The 15,842-nt window shown below is 41.3% G+C and overlaps 1 protein-coding gene across 4 annotated transcripts in view; it reads left to right on the top strand.

Moving 5' to 3' along the window:
• The first annotated feature begins 698 nt into the window (after nt 1-698).
• The window catches only part of myo3a (myosin IIIA), a 160,484-nt gene continuing 145,340 nt past the window's right edge, over nt 699-15,842 (top strand). For 2 of the 4 annotated variants that reach the window (XM_041814653.1, XM_041814649.1), the window contains exon 1: nt 725-830. The gene's annotated coding sequence lies outside the window, so the exon portion shown is untranslated. Of the gene's footprint in view, nt 831-10,020; nt 10,131-15,842 lie in introns of all 4 variants that reach the window. The other 2 variants (XM_041814650.1, XM_041814651.1) reach the window with 2 other exon arrangements.

The following is a 15,842-nucleotide window of genomic DNA, read 5'->3' as shown; positions in this document are numbered from 1 at the left end:
GAGTCTGACACCCCTGACCTGGAGGTTTAAGTCTCTCCGTGTCATTGCCCGCTCTCTCATCCCTTATTCCAACTGTCCGCTGTCCTGTCTCTCCAATAAAGGCAAACAGCCCAAAATAAATCTTCCCAAAAAACCCAGAGAATCTGGAGAACATCAATCATTGCTCTTTTTATTTACATTTTACACATCAACCCACTGTTGGAATTGGAGTTGCAGATTTTGACATTTAGAGTAAAAGTGGACAAAGAAAAACTTGCAGAGATCTTTTTGGTTTCATGAACCACGGAGCCATCTGCCTGGAAAACGCTAGATAGCACAGTTAGCTTAGCCTAGCACAAAGGCTAATCACACATGCTATCCTGTCCTAATCTCAGCATTTCAAATACAGTTAAAGGTAAAGACGTGAGGGAGCCAGGGTACCAATGTGTTGGGGGTAACGTGTTACAAAGTAATCCGTTAAAGTACTCAGATTACTTTTGTTGTAACGAGTGACGTAACGCGTTAGCTTTACAACTCAGGTAATCCCGTTATTAGTTACATTTTCATAAAAGTAATCCGTTACTGAAAGAAAATCCCAAATGTCCTCTCTCTTCTGTGGCTTCAAAAATAGAGAAAGAAAGAAGGGAGCTCCTGGAGGCGTCTGCTCCGTTTGTCCTTCTCTCTTCCTGTAGTCACGTTGGCACGTGTCAGCAGAAGGTAAACATTCTGTGCCATTACGCGCACGTTGTTAGCTTGTTTAGCCAGAGAGATGGCAGAGCAGCCACCGGTGAATTATCCCCATTATGATGGATTTTTGGATCTACAGGACAGGAACAGCGTCCTGGTGAAAGGTACGTTTAAAAGCATTCAGTCAGCTGCAGCTGTTCCAGTTACGCGCTGTTATTACGCACAGCTGTGGAGCTTCTGTCTGCCTCTGCGCAGCTTGTTGTCAGACTGTGAGCATGTTAAAGAGCTGTGAAGGTTCTCCTGTCTGTTAGCGGTGTTCTCAGGCTGCACAGATACAGGTTATGGCTGTAAATGAGGCTGAACATCCAGACGCAGAAGTGCGTCTTTATTGTCGTTTTTACAACCAACGAGTGGCTAAAGGGTTTTAATATTTAGTAACGCAAAAGTACTCTAAGGCGTTAGTTTTAGAAGTAGGTAACGAAGAACAGTTACAAGTTACTTTTCTCAGTATGTAACGCAGTAATCTAACGAGTTAGTTTCAAAGTAACGCTACCAACACTGAGTTTTTTCTACAATTTTCCTTTTTTATGTAAAAAATGAACACGGACTGGTTTGAAAGTTTAGCACATATTTAACCTGAGACCAAAGTTAGAAAGCTTCTAACCCTTAACGCCTTGATAAATACTTTTATGATACCGCTATGCTCAATAAAGCTTCTGAATACAATCTGATAAATGATTAAAATGCCCTCAAGTGGATTATCAGTTACCAAAAACACCTAATGAATAAAATGAGATACTAAAAATATATTTGTTAAATTTTATGAAAATTTGGATTTTTTTAAATTTCAGATGAAAGTTTAATGAATATTTCAGTTCCAAAAATTTAGAATTTTCTGGCTATTATTTGTGTTTTCAGACTTTAAGGGGTTAAATGACTTTAAATGTCTGCGGATGTGTCTGGTGTTTCTGAAGGACAGTGATGGCAGTATGACCTCTGAACTCCAGAGGAATAATGAGTTCAACACAACAGAGAACAACCTATCAGTCATCAGGATTAGTCATGTTTGACCCTGCAGCAGAAGGGTACACTTAAACACGCTTGAGACATGCAGAGTCATGCAGATTTTGTTTATTTATTTATTTATTTATTTATTTATTTATTTATTGAATGAATGAATGAATGAATGAATGAATGTTTGGCTTGCTGGTGTGAGCCTCTTCACCTTCCCTCGGCCCTCGGTCCTCTCTCTAATGAAGTCTTAAAATAACCTGCCCACTGCCAGGAAAGTGGGTCAGAGCGCCAATGCGAAGCCAATTCAATACAAAAGCATCAAGTGCATTATGGGTATTTCCCCCTGTGGTAGAATTGAGGTGGGGGCGGTGCAGGCGCGCTGGTGGATGCCTATTCTTGTCCTTTTCCTGCAGGGCATCAGACGGTTGGTGGAGCTGTTTTTGTCATCACGCTGTCGTCATTTTGACTTCTTCAGCTTTAAACTGAGAATAAAAACACACGTGGACGTGGTTTGGTGTCATCCTCAGGGTTATTTACTCCACAGCGATGCTGGCGGTGAGGCACACCAGAGGACGGCGTTGTTTGTCGTTCACTCTGTCATCTTCTATTGTTTGTGGCAGACATGCAGACGCCCTGAATGCACCGTTTGGTCCACAGCTGATAAGATCCAGTCTGATGGGTTAACAGAAACAGAGAGGGGGTCTGTGTGTGTAAATAAAGGCTGTAAAAGATATTAACATGCTGACATGGAAGCCATTTTCCTGAGCAGGTAGGAGCGGAGGCTCTAAAGCCGTCCCACGTTACTGAAACACAAAAACATTTTAGTCTCTAGTTTTAGTCGAGGCTTTTATTGTCTTTGGACTGATTTAATCAGCCGTACTGTCAATGAAAACACTCAATACTGCACCATCAGCACCTAACAGATCTGAAACACACACATCTGAAACACACACATCTGAAACACACACATCTGAAACACACACATCTGAAACACACAGATCTGAAACACACACATCTGAAACACACAGATCTGAAACACACACATCTGAAACACACAGAGCTGAAACACACACATCTGAAACACACAGAGCTGAAACACACACATCTGAAACACACAGATCTGAAACACACAGATCTGAAACACACAGAGCTGAAACACATAGATCTGAAACACACACATCTGAAACACACACATCTGAAACACACACATCTGAAACACACACATCTGAAACACACAGATCTGAAACACACACATCTGAAACACACAGATCTGAAACACACACATCTGAAACACACACATCTGAAACACACAGATCTGAAACACACACATCTGAAACACACACATCTGAAACACATAGATCTGAAACACACAGATCTGAAACACACAGATCTGAAACACACAGATCTGAAACACATAGATCTGAAACACACAGAGCTGAAACACATAGATCTGAAACACACACATCTGAAACACACACATCTGAAACACACACATCTGAAACACACAGAGCTGAAACACATAGATCTGAAACACACAGAGCTGAAACACATAGATCTGAAACACACAGATCTGAAACACACACATCTGAAACACACACATCTGAAACACACACATCTGAAACACATAGATCTGAAACACACACATCTGAAACACATAGATCTGAAACACACACATCTGAAACACACAGATCTGAAACACACAGATCTGAAACACACAGATCTGAAACACACACATCTGAAACACACAGATCTGAAACACACAGATCTGAAACACACAGATCTGAAACACACACATCTGAAACACACAGATCTGAAACACACAGATCTGAAACACACACATCTGAAACACACAGATCTGAAACACACACATCTGAAACACACAGATCTGAAACACACACATCTGAAACACACAGAGCTGAAACACACACATCTGAAACACACAGAGCTGAAACACACACATCTGAAACACACAGATCTGAAACACACAGATCTGAAACACACAGAGCTGAAACACATAGATCTGAAACACACACATCTGAAACACACAGATCTGAAACACACAGATCTGAAACACACACATCTGAAACACACACATCTGAAACACACAGATCTGAAACACACACATCTGAAACACACACATCTGAAACACACACATCTGAAACACACAGATCTGAAACACACAGATCTGAAACACACACATCTGAAACACATAGATCTGAAACACATAGATCTGAAACACACACATCTGAAACACACACATCTGAAACACATAGATCTGAAACACACAGATCTGAAACACACACATCTGAAACACACACATCTGAAACACACACATCTGAAACACTTAGATCTGAAACACATAGATCTGAAACACATAAATCTGAAACACACACATCTGAAACACTTAGATCTGAAACACATAGATCTGAAACACATAGATCTGAAACACATAGATCTGAAACACACAGATCTGAAACACACAGATCTGAAACACACACATCTGAAACACACACATCTGAAACACTTAGATCTGAAACACATAGATCTGAAACACATAGATCTGAAACACATAAATCTGAAACGCACACATCTGAAACACACACATCTGAAACACACACATCTGAAACACTTAGATCTGAAACACATAGATCTGAAACACATAGATCTGAAACACACAGATCTGAAACACATAGATCTGAAACACATAGATCTGAAATACACAGATCTGAAACACATAGATCTGAAACACACACATCTGAAACACTTAGATCTGAAACACATAGATCTGAAACACATAAATCTGAAACACATAGATCTGAAACACACGGATCTGAAACACACACATCTGAAACACACAGATCTGAAACACAGATCTGAAACACACACATCTGAAACACACAGATCTGAAACACATAGATCTGAAACACATAGATCTGAAACACACACATCTGAAACACACAGATCTGAAACACACACATCTGAAACACACACATCTGAAACACACACATCTGAAACACATAAATCTGAAACACACGGATCTGAAACACACACATCTGAAACACACAGATCTGAAACACATAGATCTGAAACACACGGATCTGAAACACACACATCTGAAACACACAGATCTGAAACACACACATCTGAAACACACAGATCTGAAACACATAAATCTGAAACACATAGATCTGAAACACACGGATCTGAAACACACAGATCTGAAACACAGATCTGAAACACACACATCTGAAACACACAGATCTGAAACACACAGATCTGAAACACATAGATCTGAAACACATAGATCTGAAACACAGATCTGAAACACAGATCTGAAACACACACATCTGAAACACACAGAGCTGAAACACACAGAGCTGAAACACACAGTTCTGAAACACACAGATCTGAAACACATAGATCTGAAATGTGCTGATGACATGCTTGAATTCATCTCTGCCTTTATTTTTACTGATTATGCACACAGTTGAGAAATATCACGTCCAACAGTTCAGCGCTGACATTTTAGTTTCGTTTCAGTTTCTTTGACAAAACCAAATTTATTTTTCGTCCTAATTTTTGTGGCCACGCAGCTCTTAGCCTCGTCTTAGCCTCGTCTTCCTCGTGGACCACGGTCCTTTTGAATCTGAAAGAAATAACTGAAAACGTTTGACTCTCATGGTTGACCACAGAGTGTGGTCAAACATTAGCTAACATCGCCTCATCTTAATGTTAGGTGTGACACTGTAGATGCTGTATAGACAATATTTAGGCCTCTGTTCATAAGTATTGGTTGTCTTCCACAGTTTCTTATTAGTCAAGTGTTGCATTATTTTTGTACATATATCTTTATGTATTTTTATTCTCTGCTAAGCGACCTTTCACTGTTGAAGGTTTTTAAGAATGTTTTACAGCAACAGTTAAAGATCTGATCTGATCTTCAGTGTGCAGCCAACACTGCTGATCTTTTATACCAGGGGTGTAACGACTCATCGATCTGGATCGAAATATCAATTGTTTGAGCAATGATTCAGTCAAATCAATTGAAGGTATGATAAACGATTTATATCGCCATTTTTACCTTACGCTTTTATTTTGAAAGTCCCCCCGCGTGCTTGGTTATGACAGTTTCCGCCCAGCCAAGAGTCACAATGCAAATTAAAACTGTGCATTTAAAACTGGAAACTGCAGCACTTTAAAGTGAAACACAAGCATTTGTTCACTCTATTAACCCTTTACCTCCTGAGTCTAAAAATGTCGATTTGGACATATTTAGTTATTGTGGCTGTCAGGAAATGCCCTAACTCTGAGTTGCTGAACTTTTCAACATCTGGTTAATGATTATTGCTCATTATATGGAACTGTCAGCAGTTTAAAAGAAGAAAAACACAAAAACAGATTTGTTTTTCATGGCTTTTATGTTGTTATTGCTCATGACAGACACGCACAGATGCCACTATCTAACGCTATTTTAGAAAACTAAACACCACTCTCACTCGCTCTCCTTTTACTCTCTTCCTTCACTCTCCTTTCTCACTCGTCTTCTGCCAAAGCTGCCGTTTTCACTGTTCAACATTACCGTAATATATATACCACACATCATATATTGCCGAAAAGCACAGATTCTCAGCTCTCTGTCAGCGTTGGAATTTTTTAGATTGAGCAAACTTTCTAGGAGTTACAGTGTTGAGAATCCGTGTAGCGGTCTCACGATACTTCTGGTGTTTTGCTATGAATGCCCACGTCATATGGTTGTGGGTACCGTAATGAACCATATATGTGCGCATGCCCACAATTCTCAGCTTTCCAACGCCGTTGGAATTTTTCTGATCGGACAAACTTTGACAGAGTTATTAATAATACTCCACACTTATAAAACACAGCGCCGGCACAGTAGGTAAAGGGTTAAAGAAAGTTTTCGTTGTAAGTGCCTTAAACAGTTGCCAATAAAGTTCTCAAAACGTATCAATATTGTGTTTCCTCTATGTATAAAGTAGCAGACTGTGGTAAATGGGTTCATAATATGGTCTGATATCCATCGCAGGCCTCTAAATCTGGCAGACTTTGTGATATCGGCAAATATCAAACCGTTGTTCTGAGAATTGATATCGTATTTTATCGTGATGAAACTGCTGATTTTCACCCCTAGTGGTTAGAATAGCTAGAAAGTGTTGAGATTTCCTACATTTAAATGAACAGAAACCATGTTCCAGCAGTTTTAGGGCTGCAGCCATGAAAAAATGTTCCTGATGTTAAAAGAACAGACATCCACTGAAACAATCCCAGACTAAATCCTTGTTTTTCATGTCTGTTGTTCTTTCTAAACCCTTCAAGCTGTCCAAACTGACACATAAATCCAGCCAATGATATAATAGCCATTAATGAGACTTCTCTTAGCAATTATAAAACAGAGAAAAAAGAGCAACGATGCTAATCTGCAGCCACAGAGCCTCTCAACAATGACGCCTTCTCTGCCAGCTCTGCTCCATCAACAAGTCTTGAGGTATTGCTGCTGTTCTCTCCATCTGGCTGCCACTGATAAGAACTTACTGGGGGCTGCTGGGTAATAGTCTTGCAAGCTTAAAAGCAGGAGGGCGGGTGGAGGAGGAGGGGCGGGGGTATAATTTATTCTAGGGGAATCCAGCAGACAGGACTCTGTACACCGAACCATCTTCTCCCCCTCGGAGCTGCAGATTTTGGCAAAAGACCGCCACTTGGATGTAAACGCTGGGGTGGAGGGTGGGCCCAGGCGTCACGCTGCTACAGTCATGATTGCCTCCAGCGTGATTTCATTCCTGGAGAGACGAGATGGAGGCACAAACATGTGAGACACCGACATACACACGACCAAAGCTACAAGATGTATGAATGCTTCTGTGCTGAAGTTGGTCCTTGTCCTATGAGGAGCTGGGGGGACCCCTATTTTCAGGGTCAACGACCTTGACTGTTTCTCTTTGTGTTTTGACCCCCCAAGGTGTCCTCAGACTGGCAGGAGTGCCTCATGGGAGACGGGGAGCAGAGAATGATAAATGGCTGCACGCTGCACGCTCAGAAAGGCTCTTTGCAATGTCTGACCAGCTGTACTCTGTTTGTTCTGCCATAATCTGCTCATTTTCAGTATTTAGTTGCAAAAAAGCTGCCAAAACAGAAATTAATGAATCTGCAAAGACACCCATCTCTGATTTAGGCTATTTTTTCCTTCTCCTCCCCTGAAAACAACAAACTAGAGTCTCATGTGACGGCTACGTCCACGATGGCATCGTCTGGGCTCAGAGATGTGACGTAGAAGAGTACGCAAGATGACAGAGTGAAGAAACCCTAACCCCACCTTCAAATCCTGTTGGTTGGCGGATCGGTGACGCAGGACGAGCCGGACGTCGTCGGCTCATGGAAGAAGAAAAAAAAGGAGTCTGGGTGCAGGCAGACGCACAGCTCTGGATGTAAAAGCTTTATGATTCCTTCCTGAACATTCCCTGATAACCGTGGACGATCTGTCACGTTTCAGAGAGGGCCAAAGTACTCATGAGTAGGCATCAGCTCAGCGGCCGTGTCTATTTCCTGATGTGTCTCAGCATGAGAAGGCACTTCGATGATTCAGACACATTTCCGTGCCTTTTTCTGGGGTTAATGACAGGAAAATGTGAAAGTAAAGAAAAAAAAAGATAAAATGGAGGGGGGAAGTGACTGAAAAGCCGCTGGCCATTAACCGCCGATTGGGGCTGTCATATTATGTGGAAACACAGATAGACGGGAGGAAATGCTTTGACTGTCTGCCTTGATGATAGCCGTGTACCGTCCACTGGACGTCTGAGCTCTGAGGAAAAGATATGCTTTAGAATATGATGGTAATTTCATGTCACACAGCGTCTCTGCAAAATGATCTGATAGCTGGAGACTTGTCTGCTTGTATTTCTCTCAGTTTCAGGGAGGAGGGGTTCTGTCAGACCGCAGGAAGCTGGTCTTTTCTCCTATTTGACCTTGTGATAACAGAGAGTTACAGAGCGCCTGGCTGAGTCTGTCTGTTGTTGCCCCTGCATGTAAAGTCTTAAAATACATCAGGGGTCTGTTCCAACAGTACAAAAAATTACCTCCTAAGTCACTGATCATCAACTGGCGGCCCGGGGGCCACATCAGGCCCCCCAAAGCTTCCTGTCCGGCCCCTGAAAGATCATGAAATTCAGAAAAGGAGGAAAAGACGATGTTGTGGTTTAAGAGTGTCCTTTGGCTTTAAATGTCTGCAGCTGTTAAATCCATCACACAAACAATTCATATGAAATAGTTTTGGAAAGACTCAATATTCAATCTGTTTCTACAGAAATTAACTTTTCAGTCACACTTAAAGGGGAAAGGTCGGCAAGTGTTACAAAAATAATGGGTGATAAATGATAAAATGGGTTGTGGAGTGGCACAAAGGGACAGAAATTGGTGAAAAAGTGGTGAAAACAGGAAAAAACACTTAAAAGTATCAAAAATGGGTTAAAAGTGTCAAAAATAGTGCAGAAAAAATTAATGAAAAGGGGTTAAAAAGTGTCACAATAGAAGAAAAGTGGAACCAAGAGGATAAAACCTGCTGGAAAAGGGGTTAAAATGGGTTAAAGAGGCAAAAAGTATCAAAGATGGGTTAAAAGTGGTAAAAACAGCACAAATAGCCTGGTAAAGTTGGAAAAAGGGATTAAAGAGTGGCAAAATGAGTGAAAAGTGGCAAACATTGATTTAAAGGTTGAAAAAAATGAAATGAAAAGGGGCTAAAAAATGGCAAAAATAGATAAAAGAGTGCTCAAAGAGAATAAAACATGCAGAAAAAGTGGTTTTTAATGGGCTAAAGAATTGAAAAAAGAGTTTAAGAGGCAAAAAATGTCAAACATTGGTTAAAAGTGGCAAAAACAGCAAAAATAGCCTGGCAAAGCTGCAAAAAAGGGATTAAAGAGTGGCAAACATTGATTTAGATGTTGAAAAAAATGACATGAAAATGGGCTAAAAAGTGGCAAACATGGATAAAAGAGATCCTGGGGGTAAAATGTGCAGGAAAAGTGGTTTAAGAGGGGTTAAAATCTTACAAAAAGTGGTAAATGAGGGGCAAAAAGGGGTAAAAGTATCAAAAAAGGGGGATAGATAGGGATAGATCTCACTGGTAATGACTGAAAATGTCCTGAGATTTGAAAGAAAATCCAAATACTACTACAATAATATTTCAATCAGACCAAAATATTTCTCTATTTTTTGTGGATTTAAAAATTCTGGCCCCCAGGGTCTCTGTGGAGAATAAATCTGGCCCTTGTGCAGATGTACTTGATGACTCCTGTCCTAAGTCCTTTCCTATCCACTTTTCCTTCACCCCAGTGAAAACCATCACAGGATCAAGGAGGGTTGGAGTGAGAGGACAGGAAAGGAGACATCAGCGATCAAGTAATCCGACTGCACTTTCCCTAGACGGATGCTCCGGACGAGACGTATGTTTTTTGTGTAAAAACTACAATTTAACGTTGATGAACTACAAAGTTTGCATCCACCACTCGGTGCGTTCTCTGTGTTTTTATGTGCAGCCAATGAAACGTGAAAACCTCGCTGATAAATATTTGAACTCATTAAGATTTTTATATCCTAAAGTCTCTCCAGGATGAGGAACTGTGAACATCTAGAGAAACTTTTCTCTTAATCTGAACTCTCTGCTAATACGACTGTTCAGGTCCTTTTATTTCACACCCATTTTAAACTGTTTGGTTTAATTCCACCCATTTTCTTTAATTTTCTCATCTCTGTTAATTCTATTAGTCTTCTCTGGTTCTGTCTTTCTTTAAAAAAAAACATTGTAAAGAGCAAATATATGAGGAGAAAGTTGAACTCACAAGTTTGAAAGGTGAAATATGAGATTAATTTTGAAATGATGATTTTAAAAGTCAAAATATCACTTAAAATTTTAAATTGTGAGACTGATAGTTCAAAATGTGGGATTAGAAAGACAAAAATTAGGAGTTGAAAATGTCAAAGTATTCAAAATGATGACTTAAAAAGTTAAAAATATGACTTAACTTCAAAATTGGGAGTGTAAAAGTTCAAAATATGATGTAAAAATTGGTCATTTAAAATGTCAAAATATAAGAAAAAATTGAAACCGTGTTTTTAAAAGTCAAAATATGGGATTAAAAAGCCAAAGTAAGGAGTTAAAAATGTCAAAATATGACTTAAAATTTAAAATTGTGAATCTAAAAGATAAAAATGTGACATAAAGTCCAAATTCTGAGTAGAAAAGGTCAAAGCATGAGATGAAAAGTCAAAATCATAAGTTTGAGTGGTAATGTTGAGATGCAAAATTGAAAATATGAAGCAAAAACACAAATTAATTCTTTCCCCACACTCTTGATTTTTTATGAAATCTTTGTCACTCTTTGCTTTTTCAGATTTTATGGCTTAACATGAATATTTTAAATAATCAAGTTAAAGTTTACATTTTTATACTGGAGGAAATCTGCAGACCTCAGCCTGGTGGGACAGTTAGAATAAAAATATATGATCTTGTGGGCCGGATATTATCGTTCCACGGGCCAGATTTGGCCCCCGGGCCTTGAGTTTGACACATGTGGTCTAAACCAACAAAGAGGGCCAGCCTGTATGAGTGTGTGCAGACTCTGCTCCAGTTTAACAGTGCTTACTGCTGCAGATTGACTGGTTCATGTGTAGGCTGAGGAAATAACTCTAATGGCAGAAGACCACCTATTGTCAAGTAGAGGTCATATTTTTATGACACGCTTTGGTTGAATACACTCTCATTCCCTGCTGGCAGTAACAGACTAAAAGGTCAGAGTTTGAATTTTCTGTTTCATATTTGTCTCTGAAGCAGCTCAATTTAGCAAAAGTGGCACAAGCCTGACGTGCACAGACCCTGAGGTGTGTGAAGGTGCGAACTGTTCAGCAGCTCTGGTGAAATATTGAAACTAATGTATTTAGATTATATTTTCATGAATGCTAAATGTATTTCAACAGCTGTGCAAGAACATAAAATAAATGCATATTTATCTGTCGTTGGTGGAACGTCCTCTGCTCAGGTTATAGTACCTGCAGACATCTGGGTTCATGTTCCCCTCATTTCCTACTTCCTACCTCTCTTATCATTGGCTACACAGATTTTAATGTTGGGTAAATAGTGGAGTACGTCTTTTCTACTGCCTGTATGACTCAGAGAAGAGCTTATTTTGCACTAGTTGGTGCATCATTGAAAAGTTTTTAGACATTATGAAACAGGAGGTTCACTTCCACTCAGCACTCTTTGGCTAAGACGTGTTTTCTGCCTCTGCTCTACAAACATTTTAGAAAGGATCGATAGAACTGTAGAAGCTAAAGCTCTCCTCATTTAAACCCAGAGAAACAACAAACCCGATTGTCTGTCACTCTTAGTACAATGAGGAAACTTTGAATGGGTCTTCAGGGGTAAAAGCTCAGACACATGTACTCTCAGTAAATCTGCTGATGAGTAACAGAGGGCATTTGCATCAGCGAGTTATACAACTCTTCTCCAGTGGAGAACAGGACAAACTGTGTTTTGGTGATGAGTCACTGGGAATACTCGGCATCAGGTCACAAAGCCTGCTGATGTGTTCGTGTGGGATGGCACAGAGAGAGCAACAGCAGTCTGTTGTCGTTTTGTTGGATGGATTTGATGCACCTCTATGGCTCTTTGGATGGCATCGTGGCCTTTCCTGTTTCTGGGCTCACTCCTGCTCCTAACTGAAATATTTCAAGTATCTCTGGATGGATTATAAACTAGAACTGAATGTCTTGAGTTTTGGTAAAAAGGTTGAATACTGTGGAAACGGTGTAAACCCATCAGAAAAGAAAAGACTGTGTTAGTAAATCCATCATTTTTCTTATCAGGTTAAATACTTCAGATATTCAGTACTTAAACGTTTAAACGTCAGGAATCTTGATTTGTGCCTAGATATCAGTATCCACACACTAGGACACAGTTTGGATCTCTGTCCAGTTCAAATATCCTGATTTAAGCAGATATTAGTCCGTTTTTCTCCTGTTTTTGTTGCCCCTCACAGAGCAGACTTTTGTGTTTTGCAGCCCGGAGCCGAGCAGCTGTGTCACACGCTGACATGATGTCTGTGCAGCCCCCTGTTGTTGAGTGCAGCTCCACCTTTTTGGTACTGATAGGTGAGACTGGTACCCCTACGGACAGGTGCTGAAAAGTGGGGCGGTACGGGTCGGTTTCTTGGGAACTTTTCCAACTTTTGCTCTAGGGAAACGCGAAAAAACGTAGGGCTGGGCAATTAATCGCAAATTAGATTGAATTGCAATTTGGCCTGCTGCAATTTACAAATCACAGAAGATTCAATATACTCCTTTACTTGAAATATGTCAAAATGCTAGTTTAATAAATCATTTTTTGCAGCAGCAGCAGAGATTTTATGCACATTATGCAAACATGAAAATGTCATTTTTTTTTATAATGGTTTAAAAAAATCCTCCTTTTTGTGTTTTATGTGTGTTTTTCTTTGTCGAAATGAGTGACACAAAAATAATAATGTCTTTAAAAAAAAGTAAATGACAGCACAATTGCAATATGAGCAAAAATAGTTATCTCAGTCTAAATAAAACTGATGAAGCCTATCGTTACTTCATGAAAGTCACACCCCAGCTGGTAGCTAGCCTCACCTCCTCCACCCCAGCCTCCTCCTTTGTAGACTAAAGCTTCCCCTCCTCCACCCCAGCCTCCTCCTTTGTAGACTAAAGCTCCACCTCCTCCACCCCAGCCTCCTCCTTTGTAGACTAAAGCTTCCCCTCCTCCACCCCAGCCTCCTCCTTTATAGACTAAAGCTTCCCCTCCTCCACCCCAGCCTCCTCCTTTATAGACTAAAGCTTCACCTCCTCCACCCCAGCCTCCTCCTTTATAGACTAAAGCTTCACCTCCTCCACCCCAGCCTCCTCCTTTGTAGACTAAAGCTTCCCCTCCTCCACCCCAGCCTCCTCCTTTATAGACTAAAGCTTCACCTCCTCCACCCCAGCCTCCTCCTTTATAGACTAAAGCTTCCCCTCCTCCACCCCAGCCTCCTCCTTTATAGACTAAAGCTTCCCCTCCTCCACCCCAGCCTCCTCCGTTATAGACGAAAGCTTCCCCTACTCCACCCCAGCCTCCTCCTTTATAGACTAAAGCTTTCTCTCCTCCACCCCAGCCTCCTCCTTTATAGACTAAAGCTTCACCTCCTCCACCCCAGCCTCCTCCTTTGTAGACTAAAGCTTCCCCTCCTCCACCCCAGCCTCCTCCTTTGTAGACTAAAGCTTCCCCTCCTCCACCCCAGCCTCCTCCTTTATAGAGTAAAGCTTCCCCTCCTCCACCCCAGCCTCCTCCTTTATAGACTAAAGCTTCCCCTCCTCCACCCCAGCCTCCTCCTTTATAGACTAAAGCTTCCCCTCCTCCACCCCAGCCTCCTCCTTTATAGACTAAAGCCTTCCCTCCTCCACCCCAGCCTCCTCCTTTATAGACTAAAGCTTCCTCTCCTCCACCCCAGCCTCCTCCTTTATAGACTAAAGCTCCACCTCCTCCACCCCCGCCTCCTCCTTTATAGACTAAAGCTTCACCTCCTCCACCCCCGCCTCCTCCTTTATAGACTAAAGCTTCACCTCCTCCACCCCAGCCTCCTCCTTTGTAGACTAAAGCTTCCCCTCCTCCACCCCAGCCTCCTCCTTTATAGAGTAAAGCTTCCCCTCCTCCACCCCAGCCTCCTCCTTTATAGACTAAAGCTTCCCCTCCTCCACCCCAGCCTCCTCCTTTATAGACTAAAGCTTCCCCTCCTCCACCCCAGCCTCCTCCTTTATAGACTAAAGCTTCCCCTCCTCCACCCCAGCCTCCTCCTTTATAGACTAAAGCTTCCTCTCCTCCACCCCAGCCTCCTCCTTTATAGACTAAAGCTTCACCTCCTCCACCCCCGCCTCCTCCTTTATAGACTAAAGCTCCACCTCCTCCACCCCCGCCTCCTCCTTTATAGACTAAAGCTTCACCTCCTCCACCCCAGCCTCCTCCTTTATAGACTAAAGCTTGTTGCATCCCCATTTTCAGATTCATGCTTCTATGGAGTAATTGCTTCTGAAATAATTTCAGTGTTTTCAATGCAAATGGTCTAATTTATGGAATAATTTTTTGCTTGAATCTGTTGAAAAATATGATTGTTCAAAGAATAGTCGCATATTAAATTGTAATACTGGGGGAAAAAATTGCAATTAGATAATTTTTGAAAATCATTCAGCCCTAAAAAAAATGCGTGCCGTTCCGCAATGAACTGGGCCAGACCGCTTGATGGAAACTGCCTTCATGCCACGCCCATTTCCTGATGGGGGCGGAGTCAGCTCAGTAACATTTAAAGCCACAGACACAGAAACAGCTGGTTCTGAGCAGGGCTGAAACAGAGGGGTTTTTAGACATGCAGAAATCAATACTGGAGAGTTTTCTCAGCAGCAGACTTCACAGGCATGTTTCAGGACCTCTGAGACCGATATAAACTTGTCTTAAAGGGTAAACTATGTGACCTTTAAGTGAGCGAAACAGATGCTTCGGTACTTCCGTCATCGCCACTGAATCCAAAACCATTTCAAACTGAAGAAATGTGTTTTCTTTCTAACCACAGCTTTTTTGTCAGGCAGATCTCCCTCACTCTTATCTCCTTCCTCAGCCAGCGCGAGCTAACAACACTGAAATGGCTGTTAATTGGATGGTAGCGAGGAGCCTGCTGTGGCTTTGTACGATTGGCTATCTGTTGGAAACGCATGGCCCTGCATTGTCTTGTCAGGAAAATATCAGCCTGTTTCATGCAGTACATTCATTTAAATCTAAAACTAATGAAATTAGAACCGGATTAAACTTTGCATTTATCAAAACCAAGGCTGGGTGAGCTCCTACATGTCAAGAATCAGGGTTAACTACAGACTGAATTTCTTTTTCCCTGAACAGGTCAGAGTGTTTTATGCTGCAATGCAGACGGTGCTTTGAATAAACGTCTCAAAGAAGCTCTGCGCTAAGAGCTGCGATTATGAGAACATAAATTAAAATTCAATACTTGTACATCAAAGGCTGCTATAAATACGCCGTCATTCACCCGACTCACATCTCACAACCTGCAACAAATTCATTAACTGCATGCAAGCCTCTTTTTACACACTTAGATCAG

This window comes from Cheilinus undulatus, linkage group 19 (assembly GCF_018320785.1).
Source record: "Cheilinus undulatus linkage group 19, ASM1832078v1, whole genome shotgun sequence".
NCBI classification, from domain to species: domain Eukaryota; kingdom Metazoa; phylum Chordata; class Actinopteri; order Labriformes; family Labridae; genus Cheilinus; species Cheilinus undulatus.
The sequence above is the reverse complement of the archived record's forward strand: the minus strand, read 5'-3'. Positions and strand labels throughout refer to the sequence as shown.